The sequence below is a fragment of the Labrus mixtus genome, chromosome 13 (genome assembly GCF_963584025.1).
Source record: "Labrus mixtus chromosome 13, fLabMix1.1, whole genome shotgun sequence".
In the NCBI taxonomy this organism is placed as follows: domain Eukaryota; kingdom Metazoa; phylum Chordata; class Actinopteri; order Labriformes; family Labridae; genus Labrus; species Labrus mixtus.
In genome coordinates, this window is record NC_083624.1 from 1,073,262 (window position 1) to 1,099,298 (window position 26,037).

A 26,037-nucleotide genomic window follows, 5' to 3' on the forward strand; every position below is an offset into this window, starting at 1 on the left:
GACAAAGATGATCGCTTTAAAAACAGAACATAAAATACCATGATTTATATTTGTTTCAGTAACAGTATTTAATACTAGATTGTGAGTCCGGCTGTTGACTCAAATACTGTGTATGTGGGAACAAACAAGCAGGGTAAAGTCCCCCTTTGAAACACGACAACAACAATCAGACATCCTGTTTCTTAAAACCTGCTTTCACTTCACTGCCAAGTTACCTCTTTGCGTTAATATCATCAACCTAAACGTTTTCACAGATGGAAAAACTGGAGAGGATAAACCAACAGGCAGGGAGAGAACGTGTGACTTTAAGCCTCTGCAAACCTTTATGTCTGCATCATTTTAGGAGATTATGTGTGTGCATGTGTGTCTCAACCGCCACATGATCAAGTTTCTTTTGTGTGAAACAGGACTGAGACACCTGAGCCACGGCCCCCTCCGTTTCTGAATGAGTTGGCCCAGTCCGCAGTTTGAGTGATGAGGGATTAACCCATTTTGGTTTAGCCAAAAGGGACATGTGTGTGTGTGTGTGTGTGTGTGTGTGTAGGTGTGTGAGTGTGTGTGTAGGAAGAGCTTGGCCAAAAGGTCAGGGCTGATTGAGAGAGCAAAGATTTCAAGGAAGCAAATCTCTGCTGCTCTGATTCTGTGGGAACATGAGGATGGGAATGTAAAGGTGGTGGAGGAGGAGGAGAGTGAAGCTAACTCGAGGAAAAACTCATGATGCAAAAAGCAAAAAAGAGAATAAAAGAAAAGTGAAGCTGATGTATAAAGCCATGTGACATTCTATGGAGGAGTTTAGGTACTGGAAAATTGGCAACAATAGTGATGCATAACAAAGTGTAGGAGGGCTGATGTTCTGTTGAACGATATCGGCTCTAAAAACAAAGGGAAAGGAGTGACAGTCGAGGGAGAGGACAAACAGGAGTGGAAGGGAAAGACAAACAGAGAAGAGAAGACTTCACAGGGAAAGTCAAAAGCTGTCAGGAAACTAAATCATATCAAGCACTTTGAGTTTGAAGTCTTAAAAAGCAGGTTTAACATAAAATGAGTCCAATAGATTCTACTTTATATGAGGGAGGGGTTGGTTGAAGTAAGGGGCAGTGAATGATCACCACTACTGTAGCTCTTATTTATTCTTTTTTAGCCTCTTTGAGCTCATTATTTTGGTATTAAGCACTCCCATCAACCTCACTCACAGCAGCAGCTCTTGTTTTAAGCAAGCGGCAACCTACAGTGTTATAAAAAGAAGTCAACATTTAGTGCAAAAATCTGCAGTTCCTTGAGTGTCCACTTGAGGCCAGCTCGAAACACCACAAATACCCATTAACCATGCATATTTTGACAGCAGAAATAAAAATGCTTTCAGCTTGGTTAACATTTTTCTTGGGGTTAAATAGCTTATTTCTTTAATGGCACACTCTGGCAAGGGGGTGCATTTAAAAAAGAAAAACTCATCTGTTTATTTTATATAGCCTTAGAATAGTTCATAAATTTGCTTAATGAGGGACATGGCTAAGTTGACTGACAGGTGGTCGCGTTGTAGCCATTTGCCAGGAAGCTTAGCCTCAGCTCTACCTCTGTGCCTGTTTCTAGACTGACCAAAAGTAAGGAGGACAACATCACTGAGACTACGTCATTGTTGTATCTTAATATTTCATGTTTATTTGTAAAGGGACAAGTATGAAGCAATTAAACCGTTGCGAAACAGTACGGCATTTATAGCCTATATGCTAATATGCAATGTTCATCCCTAGATGGGCTTTTAAATAGTCTGTAAGCCACAATGACCCCCCCCCACAAACACTGTATCCGTACCCCTCAGGGACCGCCAGCTGACGGACAAAGTTAGCAACTAGCTCTTTTATGTAGCATTAGACAGCTAAAGCACCATGTAGGAGGTCTTTGATCGTAAAAAGGGATCGCAAACACAAGACCTAAATTTATCAACGTGACAAACACAAATCTAAGAGAATCATGTTGTTCAGACAAACTTGGCCAACATATCAGCCATAAGAACCAAGAGCGGTTTTCTCTGTTCTTTTTCAGCAGCAGAAGGCCAACACACTGACCTCCATCAGGCTCTATTAAACTCCAGTACCCGTCGTACTGTAGCACTGCTGAGTCATCGCATTTTTACATCCCACACACACTCACACAGAAGGTAATTCACACAAAAAAACTCACTTTGCATTGCTGAATGCACTCATCACCTACACACACAAAGTATAAGAACCCTGACACCGCCCCTCTATTCAGTCAGACCGCAATATCTCTGCTTAACAATGTTCTGTGTTTGTGTGTACGTGTATTTGCATCTGTGTGAGTGTGTGTGTGTGGGGGGTATGAATAAGTATACCAGCCTTTTTCAGCTTATTTTGAAGTTTTGTTTTGGCTTGAGAATGTGTGTGGACTGTTTATGCACACACACACACACACACAGCAGAGATTGTTTGCACTTCCTGTGAACATCATTTGTCCTACCTGTAGCGTTCAAACAAACACACACACATGCACGCACTATTTATTTAACAATAAATTATTTCTTACATTCTTGGGGTTGATTACAGACAAGATAGATCTAGGTGTGTTCTGACATTTCTGTCTTGCAGTTTAACCTCAAAGACATTTATTATTTTGAAAAAAGACTGCATCGTCGATTTTTCCCATCATGTTGAGACATTTTTGTTTCGCACCGAAATAATCAACATGATGCTGTCTAAACGATGAAAAATTCTGGTGTGTGTGTGTGTGTGTGTGTGTGTGTGTGTGTGTGTTCTCTCCGTGTGTGAGGAAGGTGACCTCAGACTGCAGACTGTAATAATTACAGAATCCCCCCAACTGCCAACGCACAGACGGTCACACAACAGTAAAAGATGACATCATCTTCTTCTCAGGTTCCTTTGTTCAGAATGAACACTCACACACTACACACACACACACACACACACTACACACACACATACAGACACACGCAAACACCTGGGCAGAATGGACACACAGAGACAGGACAAAGACAGAGGGACAGTCCATCAGAAGAGCTTTTGTTATCTTAAAGAAAAATCCAGGATATATTCTATAATTCCAGTTTCATTTTCATTCTTCTACCCATAATACATTTCAGCTATGATGTCATTTTCCTATTAAGGTATTTACTGAGATGCAGGATGAATCTCACATAGCACAGAAAACCCAAAATTCTGTCAATACCAGAAAAGAAGTCAGGTGTAGACTTAAGTTCTCTAAGTCCAAATCAGCATCAGAGCACCTTTACAGAAATCATCTTTGTCCATACTGACACATCTGACTGCACATCACATGAATGAATCATTACATGCTGCTGTAAACAAGAAATATCAAGTTTGCTGCTTTTTGTTAAGTTGTAAGGAATAATGCAAACTTATGTAAGCTTGCCGTCTGTGCATGTAGGCAGTGTAGCATTTAAAAATGTAGACTTTAACTGTTCTGCAGTTGCTTATAAAAAAACAATTTGATATCCATGTTGAACAGACTGATAGTCAGGGTTAATGTCGTTGGATTTCTTTCAGAGAAGAGTCACACAAGAAAGCAACAAGGTTTCTGTGGTCACTCAAATTAGTCAATTTTGTCAGAAAACTCAAAGTGGGTCAGCAGGATTTTATGTTTAAGGGTCTGAAGAGTGCAGACACTTATATTTAAGAAAGCAAAAGTAATCAAAGTAAAACTAGATTCCTGTTATATATTAGTGCCGTCATAAAAAAAATCTAATTTTTAATATTTCCATTAGACCAGTAGGTCTTTCCTTTGTTGATATACCTTTGCAACATTTCAGAAAATTTGAAAATAAAAGCAGTGCTTGAGGATTTTCACAACGTTAGATTTTTAAATAAAAAAGTTTTCTTCTGAATGGATGATAAAGCAGAATGACATTCCCACTTACACTGCTCAGAACATGAACTCTTACTATTTATTACAACTGCTAAAAGTTTCACACCACACGGTAAAAATCCAGACATGAAGAGTTGGGACGTTATAGGCAAAGTCAATTAAGCACAGAATTTAATTCAGACTAACCAATAAGCATGAAATTAAGAAAAAAATCGAACCAACTAGTATTTCTGTTACCGACTAGCGAGGGTGACAACATGTAATTGTTCTGTTGCCAAAACACGCTCGTCCCTAAGGTTCTTTAACAGCAGGAAGTAAGAGCTCATTCAGAGAAAACTAGACACAGCAGTGATTGCTAAACCGTTTAACCCCATCCACCTCCGCAAGATATTATCTGGGGTGAACTAAGTGAAATAAGAAGATTTCTCTGAATTGAAGTTGGATAAGAGCAGCTGTGTTTCTGTGACAGATTGTTTGGTTTACTGCAGGACAAACTGAAGATCTAAGGAATTTAAACTTTATACTTTAACAACCGTTCATGTAAATAATGGCATAACTAAAGCTCTGTGTTAACGCTCCCAGCTGACTCCACGCTGCACTCAAACACGATACAATCCTCCCTGTCATCCGACTCTCCCATGACCAGCACCAGGAACCTTCTCCAGCGTGCTCGGCTGAGTTTCTGTGTGGGATGTTTGGACCAAAGCGTCGACAGAAAAGCCTGGAGGGACTTTAAGGCGGGAGGATGTCGGTGTTAGTTTCAGCGTTCAGAGTTTTAGGATCACATGGTCTCTACACAGTTATTAGACGGCCTCGAGGGACGCCTGTGTTTATGGGAGACGGTTTGCTCTACACAAAGTCCAGGACAACAAAGCAGCCTTGGTTTCAGGTCCTGTGGAGTTCTCAACAGGCTGTATTTTGCATGGATTTTTGTTTTACACCATCTTTGAATAGAAATACTAAACTACAGTCTGTGAATAGTTCCCTGAGAACTTTATCCCAGCCTAGAAAAAACTTTAAGACAATTAACAAAAACTGTTATCTAGGGCCCGATCGATTTTTGGGGCCGATACAGATATCGATATTGGGGAGAGAAAAAAATCGGCTATATCTGCCGATATCTTTCTTAAATCTATCTTCAATCTGTAGAGATAGATATAGATACAACATGTTTACGTTCTCAAATGAAGTTATCAAACACGTGGAAAAATGATATGATGAAGACAAGATGGTCACTCAACTGAAAAGTAACTGGGCATCACCGTTTGACTCCCTGGAGAGCGATGATGCTTGTTATAAACCATATAGCGCCCTCTGCTGGTGAAAAATAACTACTAGTGTAAAACAATGAACTCAAACGAAAAGTTATTTGACTGGTGAATGAATCTAGTAATATCACCGCATATCTGCGAAAGATTAGCCGACACCGATAGTCACTGGATATGATCAAATCGTCCGATATTATCGACTGGCAGATTAATCGGTCGAGCTCTAAAACGCTCGGTCAGCTGACTGAGGAGGAAGTCTGAGCTGAAAAGGTCACATGTGTAGGTGCTGATGTATCGATTCAACCTGAATGTGTTTTTTTTTATTCTCCAGGGACTCTGCTTCAGTTTAAGGGCTTCACAGACTCACCCATTTCCTGCTGATGTTTGTGTCGCCCCATCCCTGATGTGAGTGTAAGTAGGCAGTTGTTTGTCTACATAATTGCCACAAAAGCTTTACATAGTGTCAATATGTCAATGTTATTAAGTTTGCAAGTTCTTAGGTCGCAAGTAGGCAGAAGAAATCTATCCAATGCATTCAATTCTGTGACGTTTTTGTTGGTCAAGTCATTATGTTGTTCTCTCAACATCTGTCGTAATCGAGATGGTTCATCTCAAGGGGCTATCTATCAAATAAACAGTCACCTGAAGCCATTAAATATTCAACTTTCTTTGTGCTCAACAAACTACGATTGTTTATGTTGGCGCTCCAAAAACATCTTCAGATGTAAAACTTGAGTAATGCTGTGATGGTGCTCCTGTATGCTGATGATAATAATAAACTATTCATAAACTAATATGCTACTCTGAGTACTCTTTTTTTTTTTACAGGATAGGAGGTGAAATATAACATCCTGTATCTTTGTCAAGTGGTCCAGCTGCCCACGAGACATCTGGTACCGGTTTATGTGCAGACAGGTTCACACAGTGTTTGTACTGCGGCACATTCTTAGCAGTTTGAAACACTAAAAAGAGGTAATCAAAACAACAATCATGAAGCCTAATGAGCCCCACAGCGGAGATTAAGAACGCTGTAGTCACGTCTCTGATCACTCCTCAACTTCAAATCTGGATCCATCGAAGCTTCAGACCACAGATTTAATGAGGCCCCTTATTTAGACCACAGAGACCTGACCTCAGAGTTCATAAGGTAGACCCCCTCCCTCCGTGATCCTTCATGTGGTGTGACCTTTGAGCTGGAGCTTGGACTCTAAAGAGGCTGGAGGGAGGGAGTAGGGGAGCGATCTGGGTTTCTCATTAAAGAGAACGAGAGCAAAATCTGGAGGCAGATACTGATCTGTGCTCAGTTTCCTTGCTACGTGCTCAACGGCTCAGACAACAGTCTGCATGTTTTGTTGCCGGATTGGACTGGATGATTTATGTTCATGTGATTAACATTACAAAACAACGTGTACAAATAAACGATATTATCCTAGAATGTTCTGACACAGCAGATAGTGGTATGAACAGTTTGAGGATGTTTTTAAGCTTTTGTTTGTTCGACTGGAACATATAGAGATAACAGAGAAGATTTCAAGAGTTAGGAGCAAAAACTTGCAAACCTTAAACTTTACTGTCATAAGCAAAACATTCTCCTCTTTGGCCTTTATTCCAATAAAAGAAGAAATTCATTTGAAGCTATCAACATAGGTAATAAATATGACTGTCCCTCTCAAACTCATGCTAATGTGCAGCACTCAATACTGTGATTTACCCCGCTTTGCAATGGGTTAAAGAGTCTGTTAACATCGCACAGAGAAAACGCCAATAAATTCAATCTGCAGAAATCCCAGATGAATGTATGCATGTCGAAGTAACGCGCCTTAAACTTGAAAACTATTAGGATTAGCTACGTGACTTAAACATTACAGTTCAAAGCCTCACACTGCTTTTCCAACTTGAATATTCATTTAACATATCTGACCACATACGTAATCCATTCAAATGCTTTCAGATAATGTCAGAAGTAAAGGTGGAACATTTATGGAAACTTTTGGAACATTAGACACTTTGTTGTTTTTTCCATATTTCCTGCTCTGCTGTCTCACTTCTGTCACTGCTGTGTTGTCATGGTGATTCATTCAGCTCAAACGGACTGGCAGCATTTCACTTCTTGTACTTGTTTTGAAAATATTTTTGCTTCCCTTCTTTTCCGTTCTGGAAATAATTTGATTTCTAAACTTTTATCAGCAGCCAGAAAACACAAGAAGTCTGTCAAAAGAATAAAAGTGGGATACGTGAGGATGAGGATGAGGAGGAAGACGAGGAGGAGGATGGAGGGCGAGTGTCAGAGAGTTTACAGAAAATACTGTGGATAACATTTTGTGTGTTCGTGTGTTTGTGTAGAAGATGGAAGCCAGAAAGAAATAAAAAAAAAAAAAGGGAAGCAGGACTTCCCCCTCAAGGAAATGCCAGGGGAGTGGAGTCATCGTGGACCAACACAAACACCAAACACACAAGAGAAGAAGCGATTCTCACAACTGTATGTGCCATCCTTAACGTGTAATACACACTTTCACAGAATAATCTGTTAGCAACGCACCTGCAAACTCTGTGTTTACTCTGGGCATTAAAAGTGTGTGCGTGCATGTATGTGTGTGTGTCTGCATGTTTGTGTGTGTGCTTGCGAGCGTGTGTGTGTGAAGATTTTGGGACAAGGAGTTCTTTATTGCACCCCTCTGGGCATTGGGGCATATACAAGAAGCCAGGTGCAAGATTTGACACACACACACACACACACACACACACACACACACACACACACACACACACACACACACACACACACACACACACACACACACACACACACACACACACACACACACACACACACACACACACACACACACACACACACACACACACACACACACACACACACACACACACACACACACACACACACACACACACACACACACACACACACACACACACACACACACACACACACACACACACACACACACACACACACACACACACACACACACACACACACACACACACACACACACACACACACACACACACACACACACACACACACACACACACACACACACACACACACACACACACACACACACACACACACACACACACACACACACACACACACACACACACACACACACACACACACACACACACACACACACACACACACACACACACACACACACACACTCACTCACTCACTCACTCACTCACTCACTCACTCACTCACTCACTCACTCACTCACTCACTCACTCACTCACACTCACACTCTCCCACAATCCGTCTTAATTGATTAAATCAGTGACGCATTAAGTTATGAAAATGCTGCTAATCATCAGAGCTAATGACGGGTTTCCTCACCTCAGGGTGTTTCTCACATACTGATCAGCAGCTCGATACATGCTGAATATGAAAAACACACACACGCAGAAATAAATCAGATTAAACTATCACGAGGTCAGGAGGAGGGATTTTAAGATTTCTGGATTGTTCCAGATGAGCAAAGAGTCGGCAGCTGCTGCTTAACATCCTCTCAGACATGAAACATCACCGACAGCAAGGAGATGTTTAACAGAAATCCCAGAGGAAGACCACTCCACCCTTTCTTTAAAGAGAGAAGGAGCAAAGATGACAGCAAGAAGGCTATAAATATCATCAAAAAGCTGTGTGTGTTATTTGCAGTTTGGTATGTTGGGGGGACATCTTCTTAGCTAATTTCAAGGAATATAGAAAAGATTTGTAAATGAAGAGTGATAACGAGAACATACTTCCAGTCGACATAAACATCGACAAATCACTCCCTTCAATGTGGCCACAGAGTCCAACCAAAACCTTTTCTGACACGGTGTCAACACAACCAGAGACGGTTTGATGACTTTCTGTTTATTCTGTTCCTGCCAAGCCTGCAAAGACGGCATTTTGTCAAACAAAATCAAATATACTTTAAGGTGAAAGAGGCAAAGTGACATTTTTTTTGGGGGGGGGGGGGGGGGGGGGGGGTGAAACGGATGATGTTGCTCTCTTTAGCTCAGTTTCTGTTGCTGCTCTGCTCTGAGTGTTCAAACAGGAGGCTCAGTGTAAGTAGGCCAAGAAAACAGGCTCACTCTGGGGAGGAACACAGAGACGGAGAGAGAGAGAGAGAGAGAGAGAGAGAGAGGCTGGTCAGTTATAAAACTCTATTGATCACTGATGGAAACAGGATGGAAGCGATCACTCCTTTGATATGCTGTCAAGAACCATGAAGAAAAATCAAAATGGAACTCCTTCATTACATTCTGTCTAAAACGGCTTGTTCCCAATCAAAATGTCTTAAAGCAGATTTACAGTAAATGCATTTTTCTTTCCTTTAATGTCTTTTATTTCTGTAACAGAAAGAGTATAACAATGCCTTTAAAGCAACGTATCTGGAGTTAAATGTCTCGATAGAGGCAAGAAGTAAGGCAGTTAAAAAGTCAGAAACAGACCCAAAGACAGTGATAGATCTATAGTGACCAGGAGAGGAGAGACAGACAGACAGACAGACAGACAGACAGACAGTGTTGCAGAGATGCTGTAACCATAGTTGTAGTGAGGGGGTTACATTCTGGGCACTCGTACAACTTTCCATAACGTAGCCGGCTATCACGCCATTTTTAGACTCGCAGGGGGAATGACCGCTGGTGAAATGGATATCGCTTATGACCAGGCCGACAAACCACAACATCAGGGCTTTTTAAAAAGCCATGCAGAGGCAGAGGGAAAACGTCCCAGTCCCCTCCGAAGATTAACTCACAGTAAACCTTTAGATGAACTGGATTCTGTTTAAATAACAGAAACAGTGCAAAAGATGAAATTGGGAAATAGATGCAAAATCCAACCAACCTAACAGAGTCTGTTATTTTAACCCCAGGAAGTGTTTTGCAACCTAAAAAAAAAAGAATTTGATAAAATTGTTCCTGTAGATAAGCAAAGTAAAATAATCAATTCTTGGAGACTGTTGGAACCAAAAAACAACAGCTCAGGTTGTCTTTGAAATCTCTGTTTGACCTTTATTTCTGTTAAATAAGGAGGCAACATCTTCAGGCCATAGAAATGTTTGGCATTGAAAATTTGAGAGGCGATAAAGTAAAAAAGAAAAAAAGGGATTACTGGTGGAGGTATTGGATGGGTCAAACAAATACAACACTATCAACCAGTAGATTAGGGTTCAAGTTAAGCATATAGCACAAAGGGGATGTTGATATTCATGTAGAAAAGTCCACAAACATAAGTGACATTACTTATGAATGTAACATCAAAAACTCAACAGAACTCATGTGGGTATATAACTGAGGTGAACACTAACCACCATATCGTCAGTTATGGTGCCTAAACCTAACCTAACCAGAACAGTTTCCCAACGATACCCTCGTGCATCATGTGTTTTGAGTTATTTAACATGAACGTATTGTGTTGCCCTCCATTTGTTGGGTTTCTACTTTTGGAAAAGTTCACGTTGTGTGGTTCAAACAAACTGTGTGATCCTTTGGTTGGTGGACCTCTCGGACTCTGGAGTTCAGACAAACATGGTTTCTTCTCCCCTGTCTTTTTTTAAATTTCAGCAGCAAATGATAGCGGTCTCATACGATACGATACACCTTTTTCTCAAATTTGTCTTGGACTCAAAGTGCTGCAACATTCAGTTGCTTCCAGTAAAAACCACAAAAAACCGGCGGAAAGCAACAGCACGAGCGTCCGAGTCGCAAGGGGCGGGGCCACCGGAGATTCAGTTGAGTCTTGAACCGAGTATAGAAAGACGGATACAAGGACATCTTCGGCAGCTTATTCTGTTCCATGCTTCAAGCTGAAGTTTAAAGTGAGAAAGATGAGGTGCTGCTACATTCCCTGGGTGTAAAGTCAGAGGACATCCAGACACGAGACGACCAGACATCCTCTCATGCTCCTTTTATCATCACATTCCTCCATTAGCCCTCTTTGAGTCAGGGGGAATCAGCAGAGAAAACACCACACAAGAGTGGAGACAAAGGCAGAGGCAGAGGAATATAGTCCAGGAAAAAAGACGGAAGGGGATGGAAGAAGAGAAAGGTAAAGGGCCGTTCTCGAGGTCATTTGGTTCAAATGGAAAGGAAAAGTTCTTGCTTTGGTTTAACCTGCTCTGTTGGAAGAAAACAAATCAAAAGAATCATCGTCATTGACTCATCAAACTCTGTGTCCAGGTCGAAAGTTTCTGGACGGAGCCCAGTTGAAGCGGCTGAGTACACCGGAGGAATTAGCTCGCTGTCGGACGCCATTACCCCTGTTGTTACAGAGATTGGCCGCAGACTCCGCCTCCCCACGCTGACCTCCCTCGTCCAGAGAAGACACAGTCGAGCGACTGCTGGAGGCTCGTTATTCTCTCTCAAAGCGTCATTACTGTTGATCTTGGCTGACTGGGGGTTGCAGAGATATGAATCAGGGAGAAGAACGGTATTAAACAAATCCTGTTTGAGAGGCTCGCTCCGAGTCTTAGGATGGAGCCCGATAAAGTGGTACAACATTGTTTTGGAGGGGAGACACTAATGCTATTCAAAGGATGACAATTAAATTCAGTGGAAGGAGGAGGGAGGAGTTAGCAGGGATGGTGGAGAAAAAACATCTCAGGAGTTCAAGGAGTTTGAATCTAAACAAGGTACAAACACTGCCAGAGCTCAATTCACCTAAAAAACCTCAACCACTGAAGAAGTTATGTCACTTTAAACACCGTTTAACTCGGAATAATTTGTAATACCGCCCAGCAAATTTACTTTTAGGTCTTTGTATTGGCAAGGACCACACAATACGTCTCGTTTTATGATGTTTTGGTATAGGCTACATAATTTATTGAAAAACTTAAAAGTCAAAGCAAATATACAACCCGTAGTGTGATCGAGTCAAAACCGTTTAATTCAACATTTCCATTAGACAATATGGATGCCAGAATCAATATGATTATAGTGTAAATCAATAAAAATACCTATTTTGGGGCGATGGTAGCGTAGTGGTTAGTGCGAGCGCCCCATGTACAGAGCCTGTAGTCCTTCAAGCGGACGGCCCGGGTTCAAATACGACCTGTGGCTGCTTTCCTGCATGTCTTTCCCCACTCTCTCTCTCTCCCTGATTTCCGACTCTATCCACTGTCCTAACGCTAAAAGCCCAAAATAACAATAACTATTTTTAAGTCCTGGGTACGCTGGGTAGAGCATTAGAGCGTAACCTCTGTGAAACTGTCTTAATATAACGTCTTATTTCCTTACCCCCCTCTTTTCATTAGGCAAACTTGCTTTCTTTACTTTATTTCTATGTAACTCAACCGACAATCCTCCCTCTCTCTCTCGTGCATCTTTAGGCTGTAGGAGCCAAATTGATAGACCAACAGCGACATCTACAGACGCGCAGAGGTTGGCGTGATTAAAGCACGTACACGCACATGAAAAATGACATAATGACAAACTGCCCATTTGTGAAATAAAAACACATTAATATTAAATTAAAATGCTCCTCATATAAAACCAAATATGAACACTAGCATCCTATAGGCCAAGCGTCTGTAACAGCTGATGTCAGTATCTGCTTTTTTTCCCCTTGTTTGGTTGGCTCGCTGCCTCCTGCAGCTCCCTCGGTGACCCACAACTCCCACACAAGCTATCTTAAATCCTGCCCGGCTTGAGAAAACCTCCACCCACCCACTCAACATCAGACAAGAGACCGGGGGTGTTTACGTCCTGCTTCTAAACAGGAGCGGGAGTTCACCGCAGGGACACACAAACCTGCTGATCCTTCAAGTATTTCCGAAGAGAATGTTGTGATTATAGGTGGATAAAAATCTGATTCATCATGTCTTAGATACACTGTATTACCTATAAAAATAAAATCTCCATTAGATGTCCCGCCTTCGTGCAGGGACTCTGTGTGGGAAGCAGCAGCTTAAACTATTAATTTCTTTAGCACACTTTGGGGATTTAAATCAGCTCTCTAGCTACCCACTGTGGACTCTCAACCTCATTTTTGAATTACTCCAAAATGCAAATGATGCGAGTAAAAATGAGCAGGGAAACAAGAGGAAGAAGAACAGAGTCTGAGCACTGCTGGAGCGAGGCTGACTAATCCACGTGGGGAGGAGGGGGGTGGGGCTGCAGAAGCTGCTTACATTCAACCTGGAAACCAATGCTGGGCTTAATTAGAGCAGGGCTGCGTCAGGCTAAAGTGCTAAATTAATTAGCTTATTAGACTGTGTTGTTAGCCTCTCTGCTCCCTGAAGTGAGAGGGGAACGCTAACGGCTAAGCTACCAACCAATTCTTCACTTATTAGAGATTGGCAGTGTAGTCAGATTGGATGATACCGTAATGCTCTTAATGATGGAGGGATATTCTTCCTCTGAGGGATTCAAATATCTAATGATGAAGGCTAATAAGGAGGAGGAGATTTCATTTTTACAAAAACCTCCAGTAAGGTGGAGCATCCCTAAAAGGGCGATGGGGCGTCTTAATAAAAGCAAAGTGAAAACATTCAGGGAAATCTATTAAAAGAGAGGACGCTTTCCTGTCATATCTGTGCTGAGCTCCTGTGCTGTATCACACAGCGCTCACTTTGTCTGATGGGGGGGAAACAGAGCGAGAGTGGATGTGCAGCATGTGCGTGCAGTCGGCCATGTCATACACGGCTCGTTTTGATGACACGCGTGTGCTGCAGAGATCAGCTGTGTGTCCGCTCGGCCCTGTTTGTCTGCGCCGTGAGAAAGCCGGCCGGTGGCCTACTTTACCCCCCGGCCTCTGACGCAAGATGGCCACTCCTACGACAGACTGTGCAGAAGCAGGAGGCACACAGACGCGCACAACAACATAAATATGAAAAGGACCATGTGCTACATGGACATAAAAACAAGCAGATGATCATTAGACAAAAAAAATATCTATAAGTGATTAATGTTTGTGGAAACAGTTTCTGATTTCAATTTTATTAGAAGAATTTACAGCTTTTCTTTAAAATAATAAAGCCAGGTTTTTAAAAAAAGTTGGGATGTTTTGTTAATTAATGTAAATTAAACCTTGACTAATGACTTGTCCAACATTGAAACCCCATCATTAACACAGCACCAGGTCAGCATACCAGATGTTGACAATTAGATATTTTATTGTAAATAAAATGAAATATCCATTTTGATTTTTTGGGGGGAAATGGGGTTGAAATGTTCTTAAAATATCAATTTTTTAATGACATTTAAAAGGTTTTTCAAAAGGTCAATTTAAGAACCCCATTAATGGATATTCTGTCAGTCAAAGCCTCACTTTAGTTTCTTGCTGAGTCACTGAACATGCAGAGGGACACAGAAGAAATGCATGTGTGCAGGCTCATTAACTATGTAAAAACATTATCAGTCTTTTAGGTAAATTATGAGGTCAGCTTGCATAAGTTCAGTCTGCAGGCTCACTGGCAAATAATGAATGTGTGTGTCGGTGTGTGTGTCGGTGTGTGTTTTGTGTTTCCATCCTGCAGTGTAGCTATGCTTTTGCATTTAACAAAATGGAAAGAGCTGCAGGGCATTTGTTAATGTATCTCTGAGCGTGTGCATGTATAGTATGTGTGTGTTTATGTGTGTGTGGCTGGGAACTAATGTACTCATTCCCATAATGCATCTGCCCCCCCACTCCCCCAGCAGTTGCAGGATTGTTCATGCTATCACTATGGAAACAGAGTACCCTTTGCATCTAAGAGAGGTGAGATATGATTTTAAAAAGGGGTCAAATGTTGTTGAACCCTTTCCTTTAAATCTATCGAGGCTGGAGCAGGTAGAAACTGGAATAACCATACCAGCATTTTTAATCTGTATGCAGTGTGTGTATGTGTTATGTCTTAGATTTCATTAAGAATGCTTATTAATTAGCTGTTTACAGACTTTATTAATACAAACATTAAACTTGTCGCCCAGAGGAGAAATTGAATGTTATAAATTAAAAAATAAAGTCTCACTGAAATGGCATTGTGAGTGTCTGGCTTCTCTAACGTGAAGTATTTCCTGTTGAAACAAAGTCAGGGCAGGACATTAAACAACGAGGGAAAATATGCAGCTTGATTTATTGGAAAAACCTAATATATGCGATGGTTTTATTAGCTTAAGCTTTGATTTATTTCCACACGAAAAAAAATGTAATTACATTTTCTTTTAAGATTAAAGATTTGTGCTTTGAACATTTCAGTTTTTTGGGTCAAATGAAGCTTTTAATTTGCTAAACATTTACAAAGAAACATCACACATGCAAAGAGAGATCAAGACCTATGGGACTCCCAGTAAAATAATGTAAATTCTTCCCACCTCAAAAGAAAGGTTGTGATATAAAAGGATATTTTCTGATGCTAAATTCAATCTCTGAACCCTACAGTCCTAAACAAACAGCTCATCAGGATGGTGTTTTATTAAGACAGAAGATAAAGATTTAAAAAAAAGAGAGAGACTGGAACAGACAGATCTAGATGAGTGTGACTGAGCAGAACCGCTCGGCCCGGCTCCAAACCAAACCACGGCTTCATTGATGCTTCGGCCCCTTTGATAGATGTTGCACAGGCTGCTGCAGTGTCTCATGCGCTGGAAGAATCCTCTGAACGTACAATCGGAAGGAAGAAGGACAGGAAGACGGAAAGAAGATCTTCAAAGAGAGCTGAACTGTGCCAAGCTTTCTTCAGAGAAGAGCTAAATCAATCATCAATCTTCTCCATGAATGCACTGTGTCTTTATTTTTGCTTCAAAAGGTCTGTACCTCTTCAGCTAGTCGTAGTTATACTTCACTTTAAATCTGGACCTGTTTACACTTCTTTTGACATGTGTACTGAGAGACATGACAACAGTTGGACAACATAAACAACCCAAGTTGCATTGAGAAATCTGATCACTCAGACCACATCTGGAGGTTGTCTGGGTTTCACTTTTCCACATGTTGTCTTGCAGTGTCAGTGCAAATGTATCCATGGCCAAATATAGGCACCGCATCTCTCCAATGGCAGCAATAAGCCGTCTGGTTCATAACTCTCATAACACTGTCATAAGACTCTTGGTTATTTTTAAGTCTTCCCAAATTTGCAAACGTGTACAAGCATCAGAGGTAGAAATGCACAAAATAAAGGACAAATCAGGACTTATGTGGATGTAATGGACTGTGTTAGAATTTGAAATATGGGACAATCTCTCCAGGAGAAAAGGAAGCAGATGTTACTAATGAGGAGGTTATCATAAGCCCCTTTTACATTGCAGTTTAAGGTAGGACTTTTAACGCCCCTGTTAGGCCTCGCTCTCTTTGTTAATGTCACGGAGGCGTGATGGGGGGAGGCGAAGATGTTCCATCACTGAGTCAGCATCTCACATCATAACGGAGGTGTCAAAGTAACAATTAGAAATCACACACATGGGAACACCAAAATGACACCATTGCAGGTTGCAGAGTAAAAATAAAAAGTGATGTCGATATCGATGTAAAAAGGGCTTTAGCTTATCATAACGCAGCGTAGATACTGACGCTTTACAGAGGACTGCAGATTACATATACATGCATTTAAGGACCATTCAGTTATTGTTGGGCGACACTACAGCCTCTAGAAGCATCAACAAGCTTGTCAAGATTCTAGTGTAGCCAGAGGTTACTGATAGACGACTTCTACAGTCCACCTCGCAATTTACAAAAGGGAGAAAGGAGCAGATTTTTTGTGCATTGCATCAGGCAGATTCTGTTCAGCATCTTTTGCTCCCCACACAGTTTTCCTGCAAACAGATACTACCTGCTGAAGCATTTGGGGATGATACTGCTCGTCGTATTACAAACAAAAATGTGATCCACGTCCTACAGATTCTTTATATTTCTGCAGAATCTGCTGAAGAGATTCATAAAACATGGCCCTCTGCATCTGTGTTTTTTCACTGCTAACAGAGACTTCATTCTGCATGGGGTTGAAACACTTGTAAACTACAGAACTGCAAACAGACACTTTTTCATAGACAGTCATCTCATCAGTCCATAATTACCCGCTCCCTCTCTCCTTTGTCTTTCAGCGCTGCCAGTCTGCATCATCAACTGAGGTTTTTCACAAGCTAATGAAAGTGTTTGAGGCTTTGTTTTTATTTCCATATAGAGCAGAGAAGTGAGAGTCGATCACTTGACATGGCACTTTAATGCCCGGTGTGCACGGCTGCCATTAGAGTTGTCCACTTTTGATCAGATCACCCAGGACACGGTAATACCAGGTGTAAACAGGCTCTCCAAAGCTTTTTCCAAGACATTTGAGCAAAGTAACAGAAGTTGCAGCGTTTCATGTTTTGGGGGAACAACACTGCCTGCGACATCTCCTTGGTGTGTTTCCTACAAGGTTGCAGCCAGCGATGCCGACTACACCCTCCATTTTCAGACACAAGGGCAGGGCGACATCCAAACCACTGGAACTTTCTACACTGGCATTTTTATCACCTCTTCAAAAAGGCCTGTAAGTGTAATGAGCGGGGGTTTTCGAGGGGGGGGGGGGGGGCAGCGGTGACTCTGGTAAATATAGGGCCCTGCGGTGTCAAGGAGTGAGGTCTGAAGGAGGTTTCACATTCACAGCGGGCCGCAATAAAAGAGGACCGCTTTTCTTTTTCAGCGCAGGCAGGGAAGGGTGAGGCGCACTTAATTAAGACAGGGATGTTTGAACGGCCGGTGAAAACACACAGCTGAAAAAAGAAAAGCAGGGCGGTGGGCACAGAGGGGAAATTTTAGACCTAGGATTGGATAACACTAAGTCTCTGTTATACGTGAGATCATTCATCGCTCTGTTCAGCCCCATTATGTTTGGACCAGGGGGGTAGAGGGCTAAAAAAAGAGACAAAAAACAAACAGAGGGGTGCAAAGATCCACAAAATGTTGCACAAGAACATCTCAACTCAACAGGGCCAGGTCACCCTTGTGAAAGAGATCCTGATCTCAATGGGTTATTTACCTGGTTAAATAAAGGTTATATAACATTTAAAAAAAAGAGAAACATTTTGCAAGAGTCTAAAGCTGTAAGGGGGTCGGGTTAAGTTAAGGAACCCATGGCCTTAAAACACATTGTGATACTTTCTCGTCCATGACCTGCTAAAAATTGACCAACCAGGGGTGCCAGTAGCCTGATGATTAGCGCGTACACCCCATGTACAGAGCGGGCAGCCTGGGTTCGAATCCCACCTGTGGCTCCTTTCCTGCATGTCATGCCCCCAACCTCTCTCCCCAGTTTCTGACTCTGTCCACTGTCCTATCTCTGAAATGGAGACATAAAAAGCCCCCAAATTTAAATCTTTAATCAAAAAATTAAATAACAGATAAACCAAGTTAAACAGCCTTCCAATCTGTGAATTTAAAAGGTTTCAGGTTTCCTAAACTGTTATTGGTTCCAACAAAGCTAGGTGCAAAGGCATTAAAGATTTTTGGGTCAAATCCTTCCTGACTTGAATCATGACTTTGTTAAAGCAAAGATGGTTTTTTTTGCAACTATTTATATTTACAAGAGTTTTTTTTGTTCTCTTAACTGTAGACTTTAAGAAGTTTAAAGAGGTCATATTCTGCCCTTTTTGGGGTTGGTATATTTAATGTACCTACTTTTGTACGTTCACAATAGCTAAAGTTCGAAAAAAGTGTCTGTTTTCGTACTGCTCCTCCTTGATCCCTCTACGTTCTGAGTCCATCAGCTACACTCTGTTGAGCCCACACTGTTAGACCCCACGTGGGCCAAGACTGCTCTGATTGGTCTGCCGATCCGCGGACTTTGAATTTTTGCACATAGATGTGCCTAAACATGCACAGGACACTTGGAAAACACACTAAAGAGCATATAAAACCAGAAAAAGAAGAATATGGGACCTTTAAAACAGAGTTTGCATTACTTTGTCTCAAGCACTACTATAAATAATAAATAAAGCAGTACCCAGCTCTAAACCTGGCAAACTAGAATGAGCAAGGATGGTAAAATTGGACTTTAACAACAAATGCACTGCAGATGAAACACAACCATGGAAGTATGGTGTCAAAGTTTCCCTTACATGAGGACATTGAGCAATTCAAAGGTGTTCACGATGAGTGAAACATCCAATGGTTCTCATGCAGAGAGAAGCCTCATTATTTTGATATAAAAACAGAGACACTGCTGACTCTGTTCGAGCTCTGAGCCAAGCAGCACAAAGAGGGTTTTCTGCACGGCGGTTCTTGTGACAACCATTACCAAAGGTCGCCATAAAGACGCCAAAGGTCGTAACAATAATGGTGTTCAATTTCAGTCCTCAAAGCGCCCCACATACCAACATGTCAACAAAAATAGATTTGTCTTAAGAAAGGACCTCGTACCCTCCAAAGTTACCTTCAAGTTAGTGTCCAGACATCCCACCAGAAATATGAATCACACCTTAAGAGTGAATTTAAAATGTCCTGTCAGCAACCTGTACAGCTGCTGCAATCTATTTAAGTAACAGCAGCTACTTCTCTCTGGCAAAAACACAAGACAAGGATCCATTTCTTAATCACTTCACACATCAGCAAACTTCTGGGGCTTTTTGCGCTACACAGACCTTTGTAGGGATTAGAAACAAAGAATTACGACCACACATTGAAACCACCACAGTGAGAACTATTCATGGCAGTGCCAAAGCGGCGGCTAAAAACAGCTCACAGTTCAGTTTTTGGGGGAATAAAAACACCCTTTAAAAGCAGCACAGAGCTGCTGTGTACTGAGCTGTGGGATTAAGAGGAATAAAGGGTAATTCAGTAGAATCCTTAGAGTCAACAGAAAGTGCACAAACTCTAACGCACTTCTGTGTGAGCTGTGCTGCAGGACAGGGAGGAGGCTGATTGGGCTCAGATTAGCTGCTAGCATAACACGGCTAGTGGATAAAGGACCACACGTACAATGACACCAACTGTGCTGCTAAAATCAGGCTTCATCCTGACAGCTCTACATCCTCTATTAAGATTTTATTTTTACCCATTCTGTCTATATTAAAAATAAATAAGTAAAAATGAGGATATTAAGGGTCAGATTAAAGCAGGAAAAATAGATTTGGATGTTTTTGGATGTTGCCATGTCAGTGTTAATACAAGCTACAGCTAGATATGTTTCATTTTCTTGATTGTGTAAGGCATGCATTCAATACATTATCTACAGAAAATAATTTGTTTATTCACTAAACAGGTCAAGAGAGTTATCCTCAGATGCCCTGCTGCCTCACCAGTCCCACTTCTATCATTAAAAGTGATTCAAAAATTTAGAAAAATGTTCCCAATCAATGAGTCTTGATTCAAATATTCCAAGAAATCCAGCGCAGTGTTTGTTTTCAGGTGACTAACAGTTGGCTGCTGGTTGAGCTAATAATAGAGCAGCGCCTGCTGACCTGGATTCAGCTCCATCCTTTCCCAACTAGCAGGTGTGTGTGTGTGTGTGTGTGTGTGTGTGTGTGTAAAATTATTGATTTTACAGCTTAAACATTAATACAAAAAAGAAAAAAACTTGCACATTTCAATCGTCCCTTTTTAAAGTGAATTTTATCTTGTGCAACAGGTTGATTTTTTATCTTTTATGCAAATTCCCCACAAAAAAAGACAACTTTTCTTCTCGTCTAATAATCGACGCGGTTATTTTGTCTCCCCCTTCGAGACATTAAGCCTTGCAAGTTGTGATGCACCACGCAGCAGCACCAGCCCCTCCTCCCTCTCAACATACTGACCCACAATTCATCTCCAGTGCTGCTGCTGCTGCTGCACACTATAAATAGACAGAGATTTAACCTACAGCGAGGAGGGAGGGATGAAGAGAGGGAACGAGGGAAAGAGAGGGCAGTGCAGGCAGGGAGATAAAGAGGGATGAGGACACAGACAGTTACGTAGTCTTATTGGCCTCTCTCATACTATTGATGGTTAAATATCGGATTTGCCTGCAGTAATATCTTCCTGCACATAGTATGTGGCAGTAATGAAGGCCAGAGTCTTGAAAAGGACCTGCAAGTAATCAGCAGCCACAGGACACACATCACATCCATCTGTCCTCCAGACAAATGAGTAACAGCGCCTGGCCTTCCTGCTGCACTAGATACTAGATGACTGCAGACTGACAAAGAATTATGGGAGAAAAAGGCGGGTCATAAAGACGGGGAAATGTCCTCTCTTTAATTAAAGGGACAGTAAGAACTAGAGTGATTGTGAGCGAAGTGACATAACAGAAATGCTGCTCTAAATCAAGGTTAAATGTGTAACGAAGAGAGGGATCAGACAAAAAAAAAATGTAAATGATTAATTTTGGTTTATCAATGTGTGCATGAAGATCTCAAACCTGCATGTTTTAGGTTTATATCTTGCACAGTTCAGATCAAAGTGGGATGAGCTGTGGGAACCTTTAGATACTCTATACTCTGAAAGAATTTAGGTCAATGCCAAAACAGTACCAGGGTTAAAAGATAAAGTAAATGACTTACTACTTAAGATTTAATTTAACAAACATTGCCCATTTTTGATGAAGGAATGTTTGAGCTGTAAAAAGAGACTACATTGTTTTGCGCTCATGATTAAATGAAACGATAATGATAGGAAAAAATCTTTGCGCACATTTGAATGCAGGAAAAATTACACAACCACCTAAAAAAAAAAAGATGTAATTGTGACCAACTTATTTCATCTTTAAATGACTCCAGAGCAAATGCATCACAATCTGTAATCACCAAGTTAAAAGAGTGTAAATAAGAATCAAACAGAAGGTTTAGGAGGACTGTAAAATCCTCCGTTCTGCTCTGCTGCTGATAATCCCCACAGCTTCTCGTCTGACAACACAAACCCTCCGACTCTCCGACTCTGAAAAGCTTCATATGATTTATTCAGGCAGCAGGAGGAGAGTTGGGGATTAAAGCAGACTGACAGACAGAGAGCGTCTGTCTGCAAGTCCTCCTCGGGTCTTCAGGTTTCCACTCAGGTGGGCTTGCACCGCGCTTGCATCATCCTCACTGCTGGGTCTTTTTTTAACCCACAAAGTGATGTCACTGATTTGGTCTGTGTGCTCCAGTCTCGAGCCACATGGCGTGACAGCAGGACGGCCGTTCTGTAACCTTCATGTCCGACGGCAGAAGACCTCCCTGCTAAAAGGGCTCATCATGCACACAGTGGACCCCAGACTCGCTGAGTCATTAGTCATGAGGAAAGCAAAACAAAAATCTTGTTCTGCACTAACTGTGAAAATCTAGTGCTCATTAAATCATAAAAATAGAGTATCTGAATATCATTTTGCAAAAAAAAAACAAAAAACAGACTGACTTTTAATTTACAGGTATGTATTAGGCAGACACGATATTATCCTTCCCTCCCAAAAAAAAAATATTTCAGAGAAATAGAAGTGAATCCATGTTACACAGCTGGTGTTTGAACTCATATGTTATAAACCATAGATTGAATCGAAAAATGGCAGCACACTGAAAGTGAAGCCAAAACCTTGTGAGCTCCACCTGCTGACTGGCTGCAGTAAAGGTCATAAGCTCCGCCTCCTCCATGTTCATTTACAAGTGTTCAATGTTCGTAGAAGTTTAGTTATACTTTGTTCATTGGCGGCAAAACGAGCTGATGTGACATCATGACTGACAGGGATAGGCCAGGATACAAACTATACGCATATTTAGGGGCGTGACCAACATGACTGCACGTGGTTGAGTTGTAATGTTTAGTCAGGAAGCTTAAGGCCCGCCTCAGCTCCAGTGTTTTGCCTGTTGTTAGGTTGACCAGAGTAAGTTATTTCCAATATGGCAACCACCATGGATGGGCTTCCAAACAGCCCTTCAGAAATCAAAGGATGACTTGACATCACTCAGACTTCGTTTATGTTAATGTAAGTCTCTGGTTTTGGTTAGTGAAGCGGATCCAACAGCCAGCTCCCTCCTTTGCATGTCCTGGCTCCAAATGGCCTCACCTTGGCGATATGTCAGCACCTATTGCAGGATTATTTTGGCTTTTTCTTTCTACAACTAGAGGAAGTGGAGATGCATCATCCATATTTATATACAGTCAATGATTAAAACCATCACTCAGACATGGGGAGATAAAGAATTTATATCATATTGGCAAACACAGCCACGACATGTTTAAAGTGTGAACCTATTACTTCCAAAAATAGAAAGAACCCACATAAAATCCTTTTTAATATCTGGTTCAAACACTAGGTGACAAATTGATCCGACCTGAGCCTGAAACCCAAGGACCCCACGTTAACTACCACACACACACACACACACACACACACACACACACACACACGCACACACATACACACATTGTAGGTAATACCATTAAAACCTATCGACCCAAAAGAGAAACAGCACAGCACCACTTATCCATTAGCACCTTCACATAGAGCGTTAACTCTTTCCTGTCCGAGGTCTGCAGAGCCAATCAGTTGAGCAGCCAAAGATAACCAATCCCAGCATGCATCACACGTTAGCATGTGATCCAATAACTGGGGAGAGGGAGGTTGGACACCATGGGTTTGTTTTAAATCACATGAAGAAGAAGAAATGGAGGATGAGGAGGAAGAGGGGAGAGATACAGAGTGATTTCACTGCAGAGAAATGCCAGGATAATAAAACAGAGGCTCTTTACAGTGTGTGTGTGTGTGTGTGTGTGTGTGTGTGTGTGTGTGTGTGTGTGTGTGTGTGTGTGTGTGTGTGTGTGTTTGCCAAGAGTGATTTATGACTAAGCAGATCTCCTGTTCATTCAAGTCTTTTATTTTGTCCTTCAAAATGTTGACAGAGTTCCAGACTTCCAGTTTGTAAATGTGCACACAGAACACACACACACACACACACACACACACACACACACACACACACACACACACACACACACACACACACACACACACACACACACACACACACACACACACACACACACACACACACACACACACACACACACACACACACACACACACACACACACACACACACACACACACACACACACACACACACACACACACACACACGTAATAAAACTCAATCAAAGCTCTTCTGTAAAATGTTTTTTCTAGATGGAAGAGTATGTTTGCATGGTCGTCATCTTTCATAAGAATGTCACACTGCCAACTACTCGCCTGGCATGTAAACAGCATTTTTAGTGGTTTTTGTGGATACGTTAGCACAATGTTTATCAAAATGTTTTCATCTCACCGCAAAACTTTTCTGAAAATACGATTCCAAAAACGATTGTGTTTTCAGTGGAATCGTTTTTGTGTAAATCTGGCCTAAGGTAATCGAAATACTGGATTCTTTGATTCTACCATTTCTTAATGGTTGACAGTATCGGAAGTACAGAAGCTTTAAAAAATCCACAGATCTTCAGTCGTATTATTACCTTTTACTTGAAACCAAAGATAGTCTCAAATGTGCAGTGTGGTGGTAAATAGGCAATCCATCAGAAGAGATTTAAGGGGGTCAAAGTTATTTCCACAGGGCATCTTTGTTAGTCATATTGCAAATTTGCATAAATAAACAACATGTAATAAAACAAAGATGCACACACACAAACTATTGACTAAAAATGGAAATGAAAACATAAAATGTATCAAACCGTGTGCATGTCTGAGAATGTCACAACTAAATATTTATGTAAATATCAGAAAGCCAAATAGATCCAAAAACAATTTTAAAAAAGTTTTCATGGTGGAGCGTTACATAACAGTCGTGAGTTGATTGACTATTTGTCTATTTTATGTTACATTGGGATTTTTCAGAAACAATCCTCTGAACAGGCAGAAAATATATGAATGATGAAGGGATTGATTGAAATGGCCATATTCAAAACAAGATGTAATACTGGATAATAATGAAACTCGTTGTGATTTGAGGTTGCTCAGTTCGTTTGTTTTTGTTAATAAATTGGAGTTCTTTTTCAATCTTTGAAATTTCATGGAAAAATACCAACAAACCACATGTTTGTTTTTATCTGCTTAGCAAAAAATGTAAACAAATTTAAACTAATGTTGGGTCCATTTGAAAAAAACACTAAAATATTTGCTACAAATTCAAATCAAGGTCAGTAGAAACCTGTAAGTGTGTAACTAGGACACATCCTTTCTCAGTGTTCAGGTGTAGCAGTGAGTGTTACCCTCAGACATGTCCAGGCTTGTCCCTGAGGTCTGCAGGTTGTCAGTGAGGTTTAACAGGACTGAAGAGAGTTAGTTATGGATCAGGTGTTTCCAAGAGGCCGGAGTCGACTCTTTCTACGGTTCACTGAACAACCAAAGCCTCCTGCAGCCCTTTTGTTCTGTTTCTAAACAACATGAAGTGCTGCAGATACACAGGTGATGTACTGAGGGAAAGAAGGAATGAGTAAGGGTTTGTTTGGAAGAAGAAGAAAAAAAGATCCTGCTGTTCAGTGTGTTTCACTCTGAGGAATGGTTTGTGGCACAACAAGAATCAGTCGCCCTGCAGATAATATTGTTCCACCAGTGGCAGACGTTCGAGGATGCAGATGGACAGAGGAAACCTAAAAAAAAAAGTGATCTTAGAACATCCAGCTGCATATAAAAACTTGACAGATGCTACCAAAAATGCTAAGAAGCTCTTTGTATGGGGGAAAACAAATCAGCCCAGATTTCAGCACAGAGCTTGAAAGCTTGTGAAGTCCCAAACCTATCCACAGCCATCATGCTATTTTTGATGGATTTATGTCAGCCTCGTGGAGCCCTTGATAGTTTTGTTTGAGTACTTCAGCTGTCAAAAAGCTCATTGGTGGTCCTCTGGCGTCTAAACACTGTAAAATAATGGAGTGTTTGGACACAAGAGAATGCTCTAAACAGACAAAGACCTAGATGTTCTGAAAAGATAACAATGTTATGGTTCTGATGTCCTGCCCTCTCTGCCTGCTGCTGGCTTGGTGGGTTCAGCTGCCTGGCTC

At 41.3% G+C, this 26,037-nt stretch overlaps 1 protein-coding gene across 8 annotated transcripts in view; it reads right to left on the reverse strand.

Annotated features, from left to right (window-relative positions):
* The window catches only part of LOC132986586 (mitogen-activated protein kinase kinase kinase kinase 4-like), a 100,310-nt gene that overhangs the window by 54,051 nt on the left and 20,222 nt on the right, over nucleotides 1-26,037 (reverse strand). The window lies entirely within an intron of this gene.